The 20,962-nt window shown below is 43.3% G+C and overlaps 2 long non-coding RNA genes across 3 annotated transcripts in view; one reads left to right on the top strand and one right to left on the bottom strand.

Annotated features, from left to right (window-relative positions):
* LOC118532610 (uncharacterized) overlaps positions 1-20,962 on the top strand; it is an 83,322-nt gene that overhangs the window by 24,961 nt on the left and 37,399 nt on the right. For both annotated transcript variants that reach the window (XR_013441349.1, XR_013441350.1), the window contains exon 2: positions 12,490-12,609. This is a non-coding gene — a long non-coding RNA (uncharacterized LOC118532610). The remainder of the gene's footprint in view (positions 1-12,489; positions 12,610-20,962) is intronic.
* LOC144379107 (uncharacterized) lies at positions 1,389-12,594 on the bottom strand. Its single transcript, XR_013441354.1, has 3 exons — positions 12,462-12,594; positions 8,636-9,632; positions 1,389-1,647 (listed from the first exon to the last, which is right to left on the bottom strand). It is a non-coding gene; the product is annotated as an uncharacterized LOC144379107 (long non-coding RNA).

The following is a 20,962-nucleotide window of genomic DNA, read 5'->3' as shown; positions in this document are numbered from 1 at the left end:
TTTCAATAGTGTGATTATGAATTGCAGTTTATGCTGTTCGGGTTTGAATTAGTTGCATTATATCTTTCACTAAATTGGGGAAGTTTTTGTCATTTTTTCTTCAAAATCTTTTAGCAGTGTATTCATTCTCCTCTTCTTCTGGACTCCAATGACGCCAATCTTAGACTTTTCATTATTGTGCCACAGGTTATGTCCTTGAGGCTATGTTCATTTTTTTTTTTTAATCATTTTTTTCAGGGTGCCTGGGTGACTCAGTCGTTAAGTATCTGCCTTCGGCTCAGGTCATGATCCCAGGGTCCTGGGATCAAGCTCCGCATCGGGCTCCCTACTTGGTGGGAAGCCTGCTTCTCCCTCTCCCACTCTCCCTGCTTGTGTTCCCTCTCTCACTATGTCTCTCTCTGTCAAATGAATAAATTAAATCTTTTTAAAAAATCAAATCAAATCAAATCATTTTTTCCCTCTGTTATTCAGATTGGATACTCTCTATTGATCTATCTTCAAAGTCACTGACTTTTCTCCTTGTCTTTCCAGTCTGCTACTGAGATAGTATTTTGGTTATTGTATTTTTCAGTTCTAAAATACCCATTTGGTTCTTTTTCATATCTACCATTTATTTACTGAGACTTTTTACTTTTCTATTGGTTTCTAGAGTATCTGTGATTGATCACTGGAGCAGTTTTATAACAGCTTCTGTAAAGTCTTTGTCAGATCATTCTGACATCTGTGTCATCTTGGTGTTAACATCTCTTGATTTTCTTTTCCCATGCAAGTTGAGATTTTTCTGGTTCTTTGAATACCAAGTAATTTTGGGTTGTATTCTGGTAACTTTGAAGGTTATGCTATGAAATTCTGGGTCTTATTTAAATTTCACAAAGAATGTTATTATTTTTGTTTTAGCATATAATCAATACAGTTAGGTTCAGGCCACTAGTTTCAATATGCTTTCAGTGGGCTGTGGTTCCTATGTTGTTTCAGTTCTCAAATCCTTTGCAGTGCTGTTTGGATCTGTTTCATGTGTATGCCACCCAGGGGCCAGTCCGTGATCTGAGTAGTAGTCTATCTTAGTTCATTTCCCAAAGTATTTAGTATGCTGGTTGGGATCAGATCCACATGTCTGCCACTTAAAGGTGAGCTTAGGAGTTCAAACACAGCATTATGGCATGGTTTCCCTGTGCTTCCCTCTGCCTCTCCAGGATCTCCCCAGTACTTTCTGTTTCTATGGGACTTCTATTTCCAGTCTGCAGACAGGAGGCTGGGGCTATAATTGCCCCATTCTGCCACACGCTTCTCCAAGTGCACCCCTGTCTGGAGCCAAGAAATAGGAGAACAGAGAGAAAAAGAAAGCAACGGGATTTGGCCCCAACTTCTTGGGACCACAGTGCCACTGATTGGACAGGGATGCTTTATTTCTTCAGGGTTTTGGCAGTTGCAGGCTCCATTTGTCACCATTGCAGGATTGCTTGTAGGCTGGATTGTCAGAGAAAAAAGAAAAGAAAAAATGGGGGATTTCACACTTTCCCTGAACATTAACAATTCCCATTCCTTCCAGTCAAGTCAGAAATAAAGGGCTCCTCATGGAGATGTTTCTGTCTTCAACCTATGCCTACTTCAGAATTTTAGGCTGTGTTGAGTTCAGGCTGAGGGATACTGAAGGGGGGAGAAAAGGGCAAAATCACTGTCAGGTTGGTAGTACTATGAATTCTGGTCTTCCCCATCCCACCTGCTACTATTTACTTTTTAGACTCTTGTAATAGTTGTTTTAAGCATTTTTCCAGGCTTCATGCTACATTCAGTGGGAGAGATGGGGTGGGTTGCACTTATTTTATCTAATCCAGAACCACAAAACCAAACAAAATTTCATGTCCAGATTGTTTTACTGGAGAGTTTTACCAAGCAAATGATTTCATTCAAAGAGCAAATGATTTCATTCTTAATCAAGTTAATACATAGTGTAGAGAAGGGGCTTCACTCCCCAACTCACTTTTTTGAGATTAAGCTCATATGAAAATCTGATACAGACAGGAGGAGAAAGAAAATTATAGGCTAATCTAACTCATCAACATAAAGGTAAAACTTTAAAACCAACTACTAGCAAACAGAATTCATCAAGATGTAAGAAAGATAATACATAGTGGCCAAAGGAAGTTTTCCAGGAATGCAACGTTAGTTTAAAATTAGGAAGGCAATCACTAAAATTTACTATCAACAGATAAAAATTAAAAACATGATTATCTCAATATCTGCATACAAATATTTGATAAATTCAACAACTATTCATCATACTAATAGTGAGTCCTTAAAAGCTTTCACATTAAGATCAGTAACAAGATAAGGGTGCCCATCTGTTGTACAGGAGGTGTCCCTAAATACAAAAAAAAAAAAAAAAAAGGCAAAAATAGTATAAGAATTGAAAAAGAAAGTACAAATGATCATTATTCACAGATAAGTGATGCCTGATGGACGTAAGAGCCCCCTCTACAGTCCCTATGATTTGTGGGAAGGACAGGGAGAATTTGGGAGGCATCTCTGACAAAGTAAAGAAACAGAGATAGTAGCAGCAGGAAGAGGGGAGAATTATCTTCCTTAGTTTTCTGAAAACTGATATTGGACTGCATTTTCTGCCCAATGTTTGTATGTGAATATATACATGTATATATACATATATATGTAGATGACAAGAGCACAGAACAATCCTAAAGAAAATATTACCACACTAACAAAATTATACTTATTTTTTCATGCCTTTTTCAGTCTTCATGGCTTATGCCTAGTTTATACTTTGTTGTCAGGAAAGGCAGTCCATCAAAGGTTGAGCTCCTTGCAGGTTCCTGCCAAGTATGCCAAGAATGCTTGAATGCTCTTTGTCTGGGCTACTTCTCAGGGTTATATTTGCAGTGGGCAGCCTCAATGGATGAGTTAATATCTCTCCCCAGGAAAGAGCAAGCTTGTTTCTGCTTTCTGTAAAAGCAGTGAATCCCCCAAGCTCAGTTTTCCTTTCCCAAATTGCAATCCTCTGGTTGTGAAGGCATCCATGAAGGGTCTTTTGCATTGCCTTCATGGGACTTGGGTGGCGTGGGGAACCAACACAAAATAATATGATAAGCTCTACCTGCTGCTTTTACTATGAGTAATGAATGAAGTCCTTTGTCTCTGGTCCAGAAGTCTCACGTCTTCTGTCAGCATCCATGAAATAGGATGTAATAGACTAACTTGTTAGCATGTAAGTAGGGTAAAATCCTAGAACCTGCACAGCTCTTGACAATTATGTAGTCCTAGTTTACGTATTTCTTGTGTGCAACACTTTCCATGACCAGGTTTTATAGGTTGTGCATAACAACACATAATTTTTCTGTTAAGTGTATAATGTTACATCAAAGTGATACAACATAATTTGCTTAATCAAGCCCATATTTATGATTCTTTTCATTTAAAAAAATCTATAACTTAGTGATTTTTAAAATAATTTCTTAGGATAAATTCTCAAGAATGAAGTTAAAATATTAACTGTAATGAATATTTTCTTCATAAATTGTCCCATTACTTCCTGAAAGAAAAAAATAGTAATAGAAGAAAATATAGCCTACAACAGACTCATTTCAGACCCAGACAGTGGCAGATTGAAAGTGAGGGGGTGGAGAAACATTTATAATGCAAATGGATGTCAAAAGAAAGTTGCAGTGGCAATACTTAGACAAACTGGACATTTTTGTTTTTGTTCTTGTATTGTTTTTATCCTGCTTTGGTATCAGGGTAGTACTGGCCTCATGGAATGATTTTGAATGAGTTCTCTCTATTCCATTATCTGTAAGATTTTGATAAAGATTATCATTAGTTTTTTTTTTTCAGTGTGGTAGAATTCACCATTGAAACCATGAGGTCCTGGGCTTTTCTGTGCTGGGAGATTTTTGATTCCTAATTCAACTTTGTTATTGAATTGTTTGTTATTGGTCTAAGAAGATTTCCTATTTCTTGGATTCCAGGTCCATGATTTAAACTTGGTAACTTTGTTTTTAGGATTATCTGGGTTTTTTTCCTAAGTTATCTGAATTGTTAGTATATAATTGTTTATATTTCTGTGGTATCTGTTGTATTGTTTTCCATTTCTCATTTTGGTTTTTGAGTCTTCTCTCTTTTTTTTCTTAGTTTAGTTAAAGCATTGCCAATTTTATTTTTTGGGAAAAACTAGTCATTACTTTCAATGCTATGTCATTGTTTATTCTGTTCTCTATTTTATTTATTTCTGATTTTTGTCATTTTCTTCCTCTACTAAATTTCAGCTAAGTTTCTTCTTTTTCTAGTTCCTTGTGGTGTCATGTTAAGTTGTTTATTTGAACTTTTTTTCTTAATACAAGCATTGATAGCATAAATTTCACTATAACATCTGCTTTTGCTGCCTCCCAAAGATTTTGGAATATTGTGTTTTCTTTTCTTTTGTTCTGAGACATATTTTGATTTGCTGTTTGATTTCTTATTTGGCCCATTGCTTGTGCAGTAGTGTGTTGTTTAATATTTACACATTAAATATTTACATCATAGATTTTCCAGCTTTGTTTTATTGTTGATCTTTACTTTTGTACCATTGTGGTCGGAAAACATACTTGGTATGATTTCAAAAAAAAAAAAAAAGAAGAAGAAGAAGAAAATACAGCTCTATGATTAATAATAATCGTAAGTGGAGAATACGTTCCATGAAAGCACAAATTGTATCACAGGGATTGGAATCCAGGTATCTTCAGAGTAGCTTTTGAAGACTTAGAAAGACTTGATTTGGTAAAATATTAAACATACCAATTCATGAGAGCTATTTACCATTTGGGTTACTTATTATGAAACCTTTATGCACATTATTAAATATAGCATCTGGGTCTAATCAGGAGATAGAGAGCACACAGTAGGGCAAACAGGAGCTTAATATAAAGAATTGTGAACTCTATAAAAGAGTGAACATAAGATTGAAGACAACTCTGTAAGGTTCCTTTGGGCTGGGAGAGAGTGCCACAGAGAGACACTTAGTGCTTGGGTTCAGACCTGTTGGGGAAAGTGTGGCTCAGTCCCCACATGGCAAAGAAATTCACTGCTTTGCTCTCGCTGGAGCTGAACTGGAGTTGCTGGGAGAGCAACAGGCCATCCTGGGGGTGCAGGCAAATGGGCAGCATCTGCAAAAGGGGCCTCTGCTTTCCCTGCAGAGGGGACTGTGCTCGGGGTCTGCCTGGCCAAGGCTGCAAGTTGGCAGTGTGTCTGGTCTGTGGCTGGGCCCGCTACACAGGGGGTCCTGACGCCACACCATGGGCCGCGGCCCTCAGGATAAAGCACCCCAGAGCCTCTTCCTCTGTCCTGGCCAGAGCCCTCCACCAAGGAAGCTTAACATCATGCTTGCTCCAGAGGAGAAATGCTTAAGGGACTTGTGTTCATCCTGCAGCAAACATGAGAGGTGGCATTTGGGGCCGAGAGGTAATAACTTGATGATGGGCACATTAAGTCTATTCAGCCAACTTTTCTGTAAGTTTTATTTAACTACAGTCCCATCTGACTTCAGTGGGCTGAGTGGGCTGCGTGTTACTTTCCGAAGTCCCAAGGAGGTGGGCAGTGGGTGGGCTCTTCCTCCCCTGAGCCTGCCAGCCTCCGGGCCCCCAGTGCTACCGCCGCCTGCCTTCCTTTGTCTGACGCAGCCTCGGGAGCAACACTCCTCTGAGGGGGGAAGACCTCAGCTCCACGGAAGAGCGGCACACAGCGCTGAAGTCAGTCCGAAAATAACTGCTGAGGGGGCGCCTGGGGGGTTGAGCATCGGACTCTTGGTTTCGCTCAGGTCATGATCTCAGGGTCCTGAGATCAAGCCCCCGCATCAGGCTCTGTGCTCAGCGGGAAGCCTGCTTCAGATTCTCTCCCTCCTTCTCCCACTGCCCCTCCCCCTGCTTGCACTCTCTCTAAAATAAATAAATAAATAAAATCTAAAAAAAAAGAAAGAAAAGACAAGAGAAGAACTGGTTAGAAGCTGCCCCCTCACAAGTCCTCTGAGAAACACCCCAAAGCCTTTCCAGAAGGATTGGCAGTTAGCTAAAAACAAACTCCCCCTCAGTGTAAGGTCAAAACATGCTGGATATACGATTTTTCCTGTAAGTAACGCACCTGTAAATAAGGCAATTTTGATTTCTGTAAGTAATGTAAGCAACTTTGTAAGTAAACAATTGTGTAAGTAAGCAAAGTAAGTAAGCAATTTTGATTTCTGTAAAGCAATTTTCCTGTAAGTAAGGCAGTTTTCATTTCTGACTGTGACAGGGACAAATCCTGGTGTCAGCATTAGTAAGGAGAGAAGCCAGTTCCTGTGGTGAAGAGCCTAAAGCGCCCTCACTCTGCGTGAGTTTCAGTCCGTAGAACCATTAACCCACCTCCTTTCTAAGCAGGCACGTTCTGCGCCGACAAAGAACGCCTCTCTTCTGCCCTGTGTTCTGTAAGACCATCCTTCATGAAAGCAATTCTAGGATAAGTGAACTTTGCTTTAGACACCCTGAGACACCGGACTCTCCTTGGTATCCACCACCTGCGTTGCAACCTCAGCCACACAGCGGAAAGCAGAGTGCAGAAGGTTTGCCTTCGACTCCATCCAAAAGGATTCAGTGAGTCAGCTCTCGGGGGGCCTCGTTAGGAGGCGCGGTTCAGCGAGCATCAAGCTTTTTCACACAGTCAGAGAGAGAACAATTAGGGCAAGACAGCCTACCATCCCCCAAGCCTGGTTTTCTCTCTCTGTTCACAATCAGCTCTTTTTTTTTTTTTTTTAAGATTTTATTTATTTGACAGAGAGAGATAGCGAGAGCAGGAACACAAGCAGGGGGAGTGGGAGAGGGAGAAGCAGGCTCCCCACCAAGCAGGGAGCCCGATGCGGGGCTCGATCCCAGGACCCTGGGATCATGACCTGAGCCGAAGGCAGATGCTTAACGACTGAGCCACTCAGGCACCTCCTCAATCAGCTCTTACTAACTAATGATTGATCATTAAGGACCCAGTGGCTGCCACTTTGCTGCGGCAGGTGGGGCAGGAAGTGGAGGAAGGTCGGATGCAGGGACTCACAGCTGTATGAGAGAATCCCAGGGCTTAAATCCCTGCAGGGATCACAGGGAGTGACGCTAGTCTCCCCCAGGTCCTGCTTGGGTGGACATCTCTGCTGCTCCTTTCGTGATGAATCAACAGAGGGCTAATTTATCCTCGGAAAAAGTAATAATTGGGTGAAGAGCAGAAGTGACATCCAATAGGCTCGATAACAACCCTGGAGGGCAAATCCAAATCAGTGTCCTCCAGGGACAGAGACAAATGTGACATTCCCTGCCATGTGTCATAGTTATTTGTGTACGAGTCTGTGCCCCTCTAGTTTAACAATTCATTTAGAATGCGGCCTGTGTTGTCCCCATCTGTAGGCTCTTAAGGTACGGCATTGCACATAACTGCTTGATAAACATTTATGGAATAAAAAATAAACATATCTAATAGATTGGAGGTTTAACTTGATAAGATGAAAAAAAAAACTTAAGGAAATCTAAATTTTCATGGAACTTCTAACCCAAGTATTCCTGAGCACAAACCTGAAGGAAGCCAGATTCACAGCATTTTGGTAGCTCGAAAGAAAATCTTTCGCAAGCATCCTGTCCAACCAGCCCTTGAGGACAGCTGGTGCACTGAACCAGCACCGAGGGCCCCGGCCATGGCAACACCAAAGAGACACAGTGAGCCAAACAGAAATGAACCCTTGAGTTTGGTGGGAAACCCTGGACACAGCTCATCTTTATTCTATCTAAACATGAACTGATAATTACTCAGAATCAATCCAGCCAACCTCTTTCACCAAGCAGATCAGACAGGTTTAACATAAATTGGGCTATTTTCCTCCTCCTGTCCTATGGGGGCCTTGTCCTATGTGGTCATAGTAATGCGATCCCCTTGCAAAAGCCTCTTTATATGGTGTTCAAGGACAACTGTGGGTAGTTATGCTGGGCACTGGCTCTGTAAGGTCTGTTCTCTGCTCAAGCACAGGACAAATCAAGGGGCCAGTGAAGGGAGAGCCCATGACAGAGTACAAAACTGTTTTTCCCTTTTCTATTCCTGGAATAATATGTTGCTGACCATCCTGGACTTGATCTGAGTAAGGTTCTAAAGCGTTATGGTTTTGACCCATGCTAAAGGCAATGTTCCTATACTGTGTTTATATACTTGTATGAGACTTTTTTGTATGCCCACAGAGGCCTCCACCTAAGTGTTCACACTGCCCAGCCTACAGCTTTGATCCTGGGAGCAGGCCAGCCACACCTCTGTTTGCGGGTGAGGGCCATGGATCTGAACATATCTCAGAGTTCATCTGCAGTGAGGAAGGCCGTGCGGCACAGAGGTTAGGAGCCTGCACTCTTTGGCAGCAGATCTGGGCTGTGATCCCAGCTCCGAAACTCATTAACTAGGCCGTTTCCTTTCTCTCCAGCATGGATCCCCCACCCCCCACCTTCTACAGGAATACTACTAATGGTACCTACTTGTTGTGCGGATTAAATGACACACTTCTATAAAGTCTGTTGCCCAGTGAGCAACAGCGAGTAAGCATTCTATAAACTTTAGCCATGGTTATGGTCAGTGTTCAATGAAAAAATGAGCTTACCTTCTGGGCTAGGTGTCCAGGAACAGCCTGGGAGTGAAGCTGGAAGGCACCCATTGATCCAGTGTAAGAGGACAGAGTCCGGAGGCTCACTCCAGGACCGGACACCAGAGGGAAGCAAACGCACAGCCTGCTGTCTCTGCCCGCTCCAGTCGCGACCACGTACTCGGGAGCATCAAATGGTCAGGTCTAGGAGCTTCACTCTGTGTCAGTGTGGATCCAGAGGGTCTTGGGAGCCCCAATCACTTTCTGTAGGCATAGGCACGCAGTGCTTGAGGACCCTGCGGTACCCAGTTAGCGGCTTCACCACTCAGAACCGGCCAAGCCATGTGATTAGAATCAATACTTTGGGAAAGTGTTGACTCACTCAGGCCCCCGATCAATTTGTGAACCATGTTAAAACCAAACAAAAGAAGAGCATGTGACAATCATCAGCATAAACAAAGACAATGAGGATTTTCCTTCAATTCTCCAGACTTGTCAGGTGGATTGCTTGTTGTGAACCTAAGGGACCTTGATAATCTCGTCTTGGCAATGGCAGGTCCAAGCTGGCCGGCAGCCTGGCCCAAAGAAGGAGCAGGGATGACATGAGGAGAACGTCCTGGAGCCACCACCGGGGACAAACGGCCCTCGAGCCATACTGAGCCTGGAGCCTGGGCATTTACAATTTGTGCTCCGTGCAGTTCTGGCTGCAGCAGTCAGATGTGTGATGTGAGAGCCATTCCCTGGTGCCCTTTGCTAAGTCTGTGTGTGGCACTTACACCACACTGCATTCTGAAGATACCCAGCTTATGCGATATTAAGAAATATTAAACATATTAGGGGGCGCCTGGGTGGCTCAGTCAGTTAAGCGTCTGCCTTTGGCTCGGGTCATGATCCCAGGGTCCTGGGATCGAGTCCCGCGTCGGGTTCTCTGTTCAGCAGGGAGTCTGCTTCTCTCTCTCCCTCTGCCTGTTGCTTCCCCTGCTTGTGCTCTCTCTCTCTCTCTAATAAATAAAATCTTTAAAAAAAAAAAAGAAATATTAAACATATTAAATAGGAGAAAAAACAAACTTGAAATATCACCAGAATTGGCTTCCTGAATCTTCTCTTGCTCCTCAATCATATCTCTGACCAGAGACCTCTTCTTATAGCCTCCATCTGCTTCAACTCATACTTGAAGACTCTGGGGCTGCAGAGAGATCTTGGGGAGAAATGTGCCACACCTAGGTCTTCTCACTCCCGAGCTCAGCGGGCAGCTCATGCAAATCAGAGATCATCCCCAGCAGACAGGGTTAGAATATTCCTGTCTCTTTGATTCTACATGCATTCATTCTTTGGAGTTCTAGTATGCACTGGGCACCATGGGGTTTCCAATCCTGGTTCCCATTTTCATGAGGCGCACAGTGTGTGAGGGGGAACAAATGCATAAAAGGAACCAAAATATATGGAACAATGTGGGGAAAAAAGATGCTACCTGCTCAACCAGTTATATCTGTCTAATCAACCCTGGAAAACCGAGATTTCAGCCAGAATCATTCAGAATTAATAATCAAAACCCAAGGCAATAATATGTGTATTTAAGTAGTACAGCAAGTCTGGGAGGGTGGAGAGATTAGCTCCACTTAGGGTGGGTCAGGAAGACTTCCCAGACAGGGCGTTCTTGAATGGAATTTTGAAGGATGCCTACGCTTTTCCAGAGAGGAGAGTCCAAGAGATGGCAGGGACAAGATCTCTGTGGGCAAAGCGTTTGTGTTGAGAACACTCTGCTGGAGCGTGAGGTCTGTGTGTGCCAGGGCTGGGCTATGCCTGAGTTTGTGGCAGCCACGGGATGGGTAGGGAGCTGTGACAAGAAAGCAGACCAGGGGTCGGTAGGGCTCTATCAATAAAGTCTTGCACTTTCTTCTGGAAGCAAAGGGCAACAATGAAAGGCGTTTAAGCTGGAAGGTTAACTTAGAGCACGATCAGATTTGTGTTTTAGAGACATCCTTCGGTAGCAATGTAGAAAAGGGCAAGGTGGGAGGTCTGGCAACCAGTTCAGAGATGACTATATAATAAAAAATTCCAGGGCAGCATGTGGCCCAGCCTTATGAAACCTGAGGGTCTCATATTCTAAGAAACAACAATAAAAAGCAATTCCAGTCTTTCCTTGTGCTTCCAAAACTGCTAAAGGGAATAGCAACACAACTTGGCAGTTCTTTCTCTTCAGCAATCCACACTCCCTAAAGGTGAGCGCCTGGAGAGCAGGGATTCTATCTTGCTTATTCTTGCATCCGTAGTTTTTAGAATAGTATTGGGAGCTTCACAGACACTGTGTGAGTAGTTTTTGACTCCACTGTGGAGTTTCTCATACTCCAAAGCCAGCTCTTCCCACCCTCAGCCCCTGGGGCCTATCTCCTTCTTCCCATTTCCTCTCTTGGCGCCTCACAAGCCTGGGCACTCACCTGGCAGTCTGCTCTGCTTGGAGGCTGGTATAAAGCTCTGGGGATAAAGATGAGAACCCTTTTATGGAAAAGAGGCTGAGAACACTTAGATATGAATGACTTGTGCGTCTGTCCCAGGAGGGATATTCCAGGTGAGAGGTGATAAGGACCTGAACCCAGGCGCTAGTAATGGGAGGAAAGCAAGGATGGCTAGGACCCATGATGTTACAGAGAAGCGTCCACAGAACTGCCTCCCTGTAGACTAGAGAGCTGGAGTGTCATCATGACTGAAAGGAGGACTACTTTGATTTGTTCCCTGAACATGCATGTGGGCTCCAAAGTTAGTAACAGTTATCCACCCTGAACCCGAGCATACTACACGTCAGAGAGCATACTACACTAAATGCCTTTGGCATAAAAACATTTTTGAAATCATATGCATAACCCCCATTAGCTCACTGTGATCTACGTCTTACAGATGAAGAAACTGAGGCACTGAGAAGATAGGTGACTTGCCTGATGTCAGGGTTAGTGGCAGAACTGGGACTCAGACACAAATCTGTACAGTGTTGGAGATCAAACCACTAAGCTACAGTGTATGTAAGAGTTCTCAAATACTGGGGCACCTGGGTGGTGCAACCGACTCTTGGTTTCGGCTCAGGTCATGATCTCCGGGTTGTGAGACTGAGGCCTGCATTGGGCTCCATGCTCAGCATGGAGTCTGCTTGAGATTCTCTCTCCCTCTCCCTCTGCCCTTTCCCCTGTTCGTGCTCTCTCTCTGCAATAAATAAAGCTTTAAAAAAAAGTTTTTAAATACTGATTTGTCTTGAGGGAAGAAAAATTAGCATCTGTCCTGGTGTCCTAATTGTTTTTAAACTTTACTTGCCACCTCTCTCTCTGTCTCTCAGCCTAATATTGTTTGGGTGGAAAAGAGAGGGAAAGAACGATGGTGTATAAGAGCATATTTATGAGAAAACCTCTCAGTATAATTATTTTTGGTAACTTACGACTTATTATCTAGTGATATCAGATAATGTTGTAGTAATCAATCAAAAATATTTTGTACACTTATTCTATTTAGATATCTATACTAGACATTGAAAGACTCTTTGAGAAAAGCAAAAACCAATACAAATTTTGGGGCCAAATGGGACTCGTAGAGTCTAGTAATGTTGACTAACTTCTCAGGCTCGTAAGCTCATCTGGTTATCTCTTGGGCAGTGGCTCAAAAGGCTCATTTGTCTGCCCTCGGACTATGGGTGTCTGTTGGTAACTTTGACATGTTAAGGGGGTACCATTAGTTCCTTTCCCTAAACCCCATTCCTGGTCCTTATCTTGGCATTCAATATATGGTCATAGTTGATTTCCTATGAAGAAAAAAAGGAAACCTTTGAATAGGGGATTAAAACATTGATCTAGTAGCTCACCAGCAATATCTTTCCTTGTGACCTTCAGCTCAAAAGCCACAGCATACGGATCAGAAACAGCGATGAAGTAGCCCTGCTTGCTGAGTTCATCCACTGCCACTTTTTCAAGGCTCCATTGAAAGACCTGGGTTCTTGGTGCACAGAGATGGTGAGCCCTTTCCTTTTTTCCTACTTTTTTTGAAGTACAGCTGACACACCATGTTACATTAGTTTCAGATGTACAGCATAGTGATTCCACAACTCTCTATGTCGTGCTGTGTAGCGACCATGTTACCGCACCTCGCTATTACAATACCATGTTCTCTATTCCCTGGGCTGCACCTTTTATCCCTGTGATTTACTTCCCCAGGTGAGCACTTTCTCACCTAAATCTGAAGAAGAAAATAAAACTTTCTGGGAAAAAAAATTCTTCTTGGCCATGATTCAAGGAAGAAGAAAACCATTAGCAAATACTGTATTTAAGTGCATCACCATATTCAAAGCAGAGAAGTAAGATTTTTAGTGCATACTTCTTAAAAAGAGTGATCATTTTATATTGTTTAAAGTGGTAATTTGCAAGGTTCACTTTCACTGGATTTTACAATTAGAAAATAGAGTGGAATAAATCCTGTCTTATCAGGATGAAGCAAGCAAACTTTATTAAAAGTCTCATATAATTTGGTTATTTTGGGTGAGAGATTTTAACCCTGTTCTTGGAAAAATAAATAGAGTTCATGCTCTATGCTGAATGACAGGGGCTCTAACATTTTGCCTTTAGCCATGACCACACTCTGATAAATATCAATCTGATTGTAAGAACAGAGTTATGTTTTCTTCTCCAAGCCCACACTCAAGCCACCGTGGAAAGAACAGACCTAAGATTCAGCAAGCCTGAGACTGATTCTGCTTTGGGTGGTGATACAGGCAGCAGAGAGGAATCCAAACTGGTGATGGCTCACATGCTCTGCTTATGTCCTGCACCTCACCACCCCTGGTACAGAGCGCTAGCATTTCAGAAGTCCCTGTGAGACTCTTCATCCTTCTGGAAGGCAAAAATGGCAGACGCTTTCTGTGCGGGATGGGTTGCAACAAAGGCCAAACACTAAAGTGTGAGCCAGAGCAACTACAATTAAAATAATAAATCCCTGATTTTGTAGGATTTGTTCAGGCCCTAAAAAGGGAATATATACGTAATGCTAAAATTACCAGCTTCAGGCCATTCTCCGAAGAATAGGAATTTGTCCTTTTTTTTTTTTCCCGTGAAGAAGATTTTATGGCTCCAATTTGGATATTGTGAAAAGGAGGAACCTCTGTTAGCTCTGAATTATCCGCCTGCCCTAACCCTTCATTTCCCGACGTGGCCCTTCCCAGCCAAGGAGGAGCCAGGAAAGGTCGGCCGTGCTGCAGCTGCTGCCCGAGGCCACGCAGAGGCGCTGGAGAGAGCCAGCCCTACCTCAAATGCACCTGGCTAGAGTCATCTGCCTGCACCAGCTTGGCACACAAAGCCTTCATTTTCTTCCAGTTAACCCATGGGTCCCTAAATGCCCTTATTAGTTAGGCTCCCCGCCCCCCACTACCCTTACATTACACAAGAACCTTGGGGGTTTTCTCAGGGTTTTTGCTTCCAAACCTTGAGACGTGAGAGACTTGGAAAGTCGGCTCTGTCCACCAGCACTGGTGCTTCTGACCGTGATATTTTGGGGTCACTGCTGAGTTTATGACCTGCATGGCCTCACGGACATTTGTTCGCTGGGATGGTCATGTTCCTAGATGGTTCAGAGCATTCATGGTCCTCAGGTTCCCTGCAGTGGGCTCCTAACGGGCAACTCATTCAGCTTCCATTCCCTCAGCCACTGTCCCCAGTGCAGAGCATCCCGCCTGGGCAGTTGGCATCTACAACAATAAGGATTTAGATTACTTTATTATTATTACTTTTTAAAAACAAACGATTTCACATATGTAAAAGTAAGTGTTATATAAATATGACTTAAAGGGCAGTAAAATGAATAAGCAAGTAACTACCATCTAACTTAACAAACATTAATACACCTTTAAAGAACTTTTTGTCCCTTCCCATCATGACTATGCTGAATATTCCATTATAATTCTACCACTTCAGTATGTATCCCCAAACAATTTTTTATTTGGCATGTTTTTATACTTAGTTTAAGTGATATTTTGTGACTTTTTCCCCCAACTCGACTCATGATTATGAGATGTATACACCTTGATGTGGGTACCTATAGTTAATTATTTTTTAATGGGTAGTAAAATGTGTAAATGCTCAGATTTACATGGTACATTTTCTAAAGTTGGCTGTTTTAATTTAGATTTTACTCTCTATATGTTATTTTTGTCAAGCATTTTAGTTCTATCTGCTTTTTAACCCTATGAGTCAGACAGTATGGTTATTGATTTTATAGTTATTGTTTGTCTAGACTGACCCAAGTTTGCCATTTTCCTTGCTCCCCATTTCCTATTGCATTTCAGGCCTTCCTTCCTTCTTTCTGAATCATTGCCCTTCTAAAAAAATGCAACTTTCAGAAATTCGTTTAGTAATGTCTGTTCACAACAAACTGTATTTTTTGATTTTGTGAAATGTCTTTATTTTACTCTAATAATTGAAATAGAGGTTTTGATTTATAGTTATCTTTTTTTGCAATGTGTTGATGATACTATTTCATCATTTTCTGGTTTATGTTGCTGCTATTGGGAAATCAGTTATCACTTAAGTTGTTGTTCCTTTATAGGTGATATGTCTGTTCTTTCCATTTTTCTTTTGTGTTAAGCAGTTTCATGATGCTATTCTGTGTATAGGTTTTCTTTTATTTAGCTTGCTTGAGATATGTGGTACTTATTAAATCAGTGGTACTAATATCCTTCATAAACTCTGGGACATTTGCAGATATTGTATATTTTGAAATTATGACACTTCCCCATTTTCTCATTCAAGAAACCCAATTAAAAATATGGCAGGTCTTTTTACTCTCTTCTTTATGCCTAGTGAGTCTATCTTTCATCCTTTCCATTTCGTTCCTTATTTGTCCACATCTATCTTTTAGCTCACTAATTCTCTCTTCATCTATGTCTAATCTACTGTTTAACCTCTTCACTGATTTTTCAAATCTATCTGGTCACTTTTGAATGTCTCTTCTACATCGTTCAGTGTTTGATTCCATTTTTACTTCTTTAAAGATTTTACACTGGGACACCTGGGTGGCTCAGTCAGTTAAGCTTCTGCCTTCAGCTCAGGTCATGATCCCAGGGTCCTGGGATCGAGTCCTACATCGGACTCCTTGCTCATCGGGGAGCCTGCTTCTTTGTCTGCTGCTCCCCCTGCTTGTGCACGCACTCTCTCTCTCTCTAATAAATAAAATCTTTAAAAAATAAAAAAAATAAAGATTTTATACTTTGTTATTTTGCATTATGTATCTCATAATGCTGATATTTGAAACTATGGGAGATAAAATCTATTGCTTGCTGTTTTTGCTTGTTCTCAGCCGTGACATTTTGTTTCCTCGTGTGTCTGGCAATTTTGGGGGGCTTATACTAGGCTGATTGTAATCAGGGAGAATCCTGACAGGCGCGAGATGATGTTTTTTTTGTTTTTTTGTTTTTCTCCAGGGCAAATTTGTATTTACTTCTTCCCTAACTGAAGGTTCTCATCATTTCGGGCCACTTTATATAGCTTTCCCCTACTCTGTAAATGTGGGTAGATTAAATTCCATTCCCAAATCCTATAGTACAAGAGAGTTGTTTTTTTCAGCCCAGAGCTGAGATGGAGATAGACAGGTTAGCTCCCTGTCTCCCGTTAAAGGCAGATGTCATCTTCTACCCACCGTCTCACAAGTGGCCCCATTTATGTAAGGTCTCAGCGCAGTTGCCCAGGTTGCACGGACCCAACTCTGGTCTCTTGCTCCTTCTCGCTAGGGTATTGCTATCAGCATTTGACCCTGAGATAGCCTAAGGCTCTGCATTTGTTCATCATCCTGCTATCAGCAACTAGTTGGTTTTTTTGTTGCTGTGGGGCAAGGTTGGTGGGTGGGGGTAGGGAGAGAAAGGGCTGGGGATACACTTGAACATTTCCCTTAGTCTCTGACAATCTCAGTAATGCATTTAAAAGTGTGTTTGTTGTATCACTCAGCATCAGGGAAATACAAATCAAAACCACAATGAGATACCACCTCACACCAGTCGGAATGGCTAAAAATTAACAAATCAGGAAACGACAGATGTTGGCGGGGATGCAGAGAAAGGGGAACCCTCCTACACTGTTGGTGGGAATGCGAGCTGGTGCAGCCACTCTGCAAAACAGTATGGAAGTTCCTCAAAAAGTTGAAAATAGAGCCACTGTATGACCCAGCAATTGCACTACTGGGTATTTACCCCAAAGATACAAATGTAGTGAAAAGAAGGGGCACCTGCACCCCAATGTTTATAGCAGCAACGTCCACAATAGCCAAACTATGGAAAGAGCCTAGATGTCCGTCAACAGATGAATGGATGAAGAAGATGTGGTGTATATGTACAACGGAATATTATGCAGCCATCAAAAAATGAAATCTTGCCATTTGCAACAACATGGATGGAACTAGAGGGTATTATGCTAAGCGAAATAAGTCAATCAGAGAAAGACATGTATCATATGATCTCACTGATATGTGGAATTTAAGACACAAGGCAGAGGATCATCAGGGAAGAGAGGAGAAAATGAAACAAGACGAAACCAGAGAGGGAGACAAACCATAAGAGACTCTTAATCTTGGGAAACAAACTGAGGGTTGCTGAAGGGGAGGGGGGTGGTGGATGGGGGAACTAAGTGATGGATATTGGGGATAGTATGTGTTGTAGTGAGCACTGGGTGTTATATAAGACTGATGAATCACAGACCTGTACCCCTAAAACCAATAATACATTATATGTTAATTGAATTTAAATTTTTAAAAAAGTGTGTTTGTTGTGATTTTTCCGGCCTCTAGAAGTTTTGCTGCAGGAGGGCTCTTCAGAAATCTTATCTGCCACAGAGCAGGAAATGAAAGTCTAGGTCGGGTTTTCAACCTCAACCAGACATTTGGCAAAAGAATCCCTGACCCAAAAAACATTAGGTCTTTATTGAGCAGGAGGCCTCAGCTCAGACTTCTTTTCCCACTATGAACTCCTCTCTAGGGTCTTTGAGGGTCATTTTTTAAAATGGCCTCTGTTCAGTGCTGCTTTCCCCCCAACTCCGACCCCCTGGGTGGAGTTCCCCAACCTGAATGGTTCTGAGCACAAAGTCTGAAAAAGGCTGCTTTGGTTTGAGTCTCAGCTCTGCCCTTGCAGTGGTGGGACCCTAGTCAAGTTACTTCAACTTTGTAAGTCTCAGTTTGCGCATCTGTAAAATGGACATAATACTAAAATCTTCCATACCGCCAGCTGATGCTGGGAGAAATCAGACAAAATACGGTCCTTCCATCAGTGCTACAGGAATTCAAGTGACACAGGATCAGATTCCTGATAAGCTTTGTCCTTAATACATTTTAATGAAACAAACGACTGAGTGGATTTACATTTCAAAGCATCCATCCCACTTTATGGAAAGAAACAGTGAGAGACAAATAGAAATCAGACATATCAGTCTGAGTCTGGATCAGCCCCAGGACCACTGGGGATCCCAGACAGTCTTTCAGACTGTTTCTGAAACCTCAGGAAAAAATATTACAATTTGACAGGACTAACGGTCTACTGGAATCTTGCACAGCAGGTGGGGTAACTTTGGAAGCCAGACTCCCCTTTTTTCATAGATGGGGAAACTAAGGCCCAAATAGTTTGATCAGCTTGTTCAAGGCTACTCTGTCAGTTACTGGCAGAACTGGGCCTGAACTCAGGACTTGGTCCTGCCCTCTGCTGCCTCCCTTAGGTCTCCACAAGGGCAGATTCTCCATCTTCTTTGTTCATCAGGAACTATATACTTAACCCATTTGGTGAGGAAAAGAATGTGATATATTAGTATAAACTTTATTCTAATCTTATATGCCTTTAGGTATGTTCTTATGTCATTGTAATCAGATTCCAAAATGAATTTGTGTTTTCTTTTCCCTGGAGTATGTCATATTTTCATGGAGATACTAACCGTGCTTGTTGGATTCTTTAGGATTGTACTAATTGCAATTATTATAAAACCATGTAAGCAAAAAGGGCGATGTATTGCATGACTGAAGAACCGAAGAAACTTCAGCTTCAGGCAAAGATGGTTCCAGGTGTTCAAAGGATGTCATTAGGAAGTTGTCTCTGTATACAGCGGAGATGAGATTCCCTCGGTGTTGGCTCCACCTGCAGGCCAATACTCTCTATGTCATGGCCTTTGGCTGATTTACATGGTCACAGGTCCAAGTCCAGAAGCAAAACAAGTGTCCTCTTTCCCAGATCAGTTTATTCCTGAGTGTAATCTCATTGCCTGGCTTGGCTTGTCTCGGGCATGGAACACTGATCGATCAGGTCAGTCAGGTGCCACTCCTGGGTACTGAGATGTCACCCCTATCAAGACCACATGGCTTGGTGAAAGGGCATGATTACCAAAGGAAAATCAGGGTGTTGCCACCAGAAGAAACAGAAACAGATATGGGACAGGCAAAGGTGACCGTTTGTGACCCCTGCCATCCTAGTAGCTCTGTGGATGACCATGGCGTTCTTCATCATTACCCTGGCACTTAGGTTGCTTCCAAAGAGGAACCAGATGCTCTGGGTTCAAATCCCACATCTGCTTCTCTATAGCTGTGACCCTCGGGCAAGTGTCTTCATCTAACTTTGCCTCGGTTTCCTCAGATGTGAGGTGGAGACAGTAACGGTACTTGCTCATAGGCCTGTTATGAGGATTAGAGGTGCTAATAATACATGTAAAGCATTTATATCAGCCCCTGGCATATATTAATGTTAGCGACTATTACTCATTAGTATAAAGAGCATTGCTAAAAAAGCAAACTTTTAATTTAGATAATTAAGTTCACTCTCAGTGTACTTCCTTAGACTACATTCCTGTAGGTGGAATTTTCTGGTCAAAGCTCCGCTGTTCTTCTACTCCTGTTATTTGCTGCCAGGGCGCTCTGGGCAGCGCAGAGCCAACAGCGTGCCCTTGTGCCGCTGCGATCCTAGCGATCTCAAGCCCTCTAGTCCTGCACTTTCCTTTCAGGGCAAACAGACTAACGGGAGCACACATGGGATGGCGATGACCGGTGAGCAGCCTGGGACTGGCCGCGCTGCCCCACCGAGGCTCCTCTGTCTTCCCACCGCCCAGCTGCTCGCGCATGCGCCGTCTCTCTCCTCCATCCCCATCTTGCTGCCTTTTCCGGGGCTTCAGGTGCCCCTCTTGAGACCTGTGCCTAGTGCCCTCTCCCATGCTCTCCAGCTGCCAGAACTACTCCGAATACCCTGACACTTTTCTTACATCGAGCAACGTTAAGTTTCTTTCCTCCACCCAAACTAGGTGTGGGACCTACCTCTGCACGACCAAAGAGAACTTCCCGAATCCAAATCAGGCCCCACGCTCCTAAGAAAAATGTTGTCTTGCCTTAGATGTGACTGCGGTCATTTCCTGTTTTTTCTTTCATCAGCAATTCCTGCTGCCCTGCTGATGCTGAGTGTGTTTTTAAGTCTTTCAGCAATGAGGTTTCAAAACTCAGCAATGTCTGAGGGAACTCAGTGCTATGGGAGCTAATGAGCTATATAATAAGGTCCTGGCCCTTGAAGTGCTAACAGTTTTGGTTGGAAGGCAGAATTAACATCCTTGGCATACGGGAGGCCAAGTTTTCCCAGGGAAGTCGGGCTTCGGGAACCTGGGAAGACAGCGAGGAGTCTTCCCCCTTGAACTTCCGGTCCTCTAACCCCCTTGTGGGAAGAGGCAGCATCGCCTGGCTGGTTAGAGATCCACCCTCTGACATTTAGAGTTGGTGACTTCAGAGACCCTGCAGTGTGGCATCTGCTTCCTGCCTTGAGGGATCCTGGGGTCCAGCAACCCCACGCAGACCGCAGGATGAGGCTCTAAAGGCTGGCGCTGCTCCCTGTCTACATGGCATGCTTGCGGCAGCGGCAGTCCGCTGGGCATGAGGGAGAAGGAGCCAAGTTCATGATGCCCGAATGCATCCCAGAGGCATCAGTGAAAACAAAGATGACGGCCTCCAGGGCATTTTTCCTGGTGCTGCTGGTCGTCCCCAGACAACAACCCCAGTCAAGAGCCAGGGGCCAGTTTCAGCAAGCACAGGAGCAGAAGAGAAACCAGGGAGTGAGCGATGAGGTCCAGTCAGGTATCCATGCATTCTTTCTACCTGGTGTGCACAGGGATGCACACTCACCACCACGAAGCTGGTCTTGCTGAGAGCCAGACTGCAGCCTGCGACCCAACCTGGGGCCCTGGGCAGGGTGCAGACCTCATTTCTCCTGGGGTAGGGGCTCCCCACACTGACACAGTCTTGTCTAAGACTGCTTTCATGGAGCCAACAGTCTAGTGACGGAGACAAACATTAATCAGATGCCTCCAGTGTTTGAAATGT

This window comes from Halichoerus grypus, chromosome 9 (assembly GCF_964656455.1).
Source record: "Halichoerus grypus chromosome 9, mHalGry1.hap1.1, whole genome shotgun sequence".
NCBI lineage: Eukaryota > Metazoa > Chordata > Mammalia > Carnivora > Phocidae > Halichoerus > Halichoerus grypus.
This window is presented reverse-complemented; position numbering and strand designations above follow the sequence as displayed.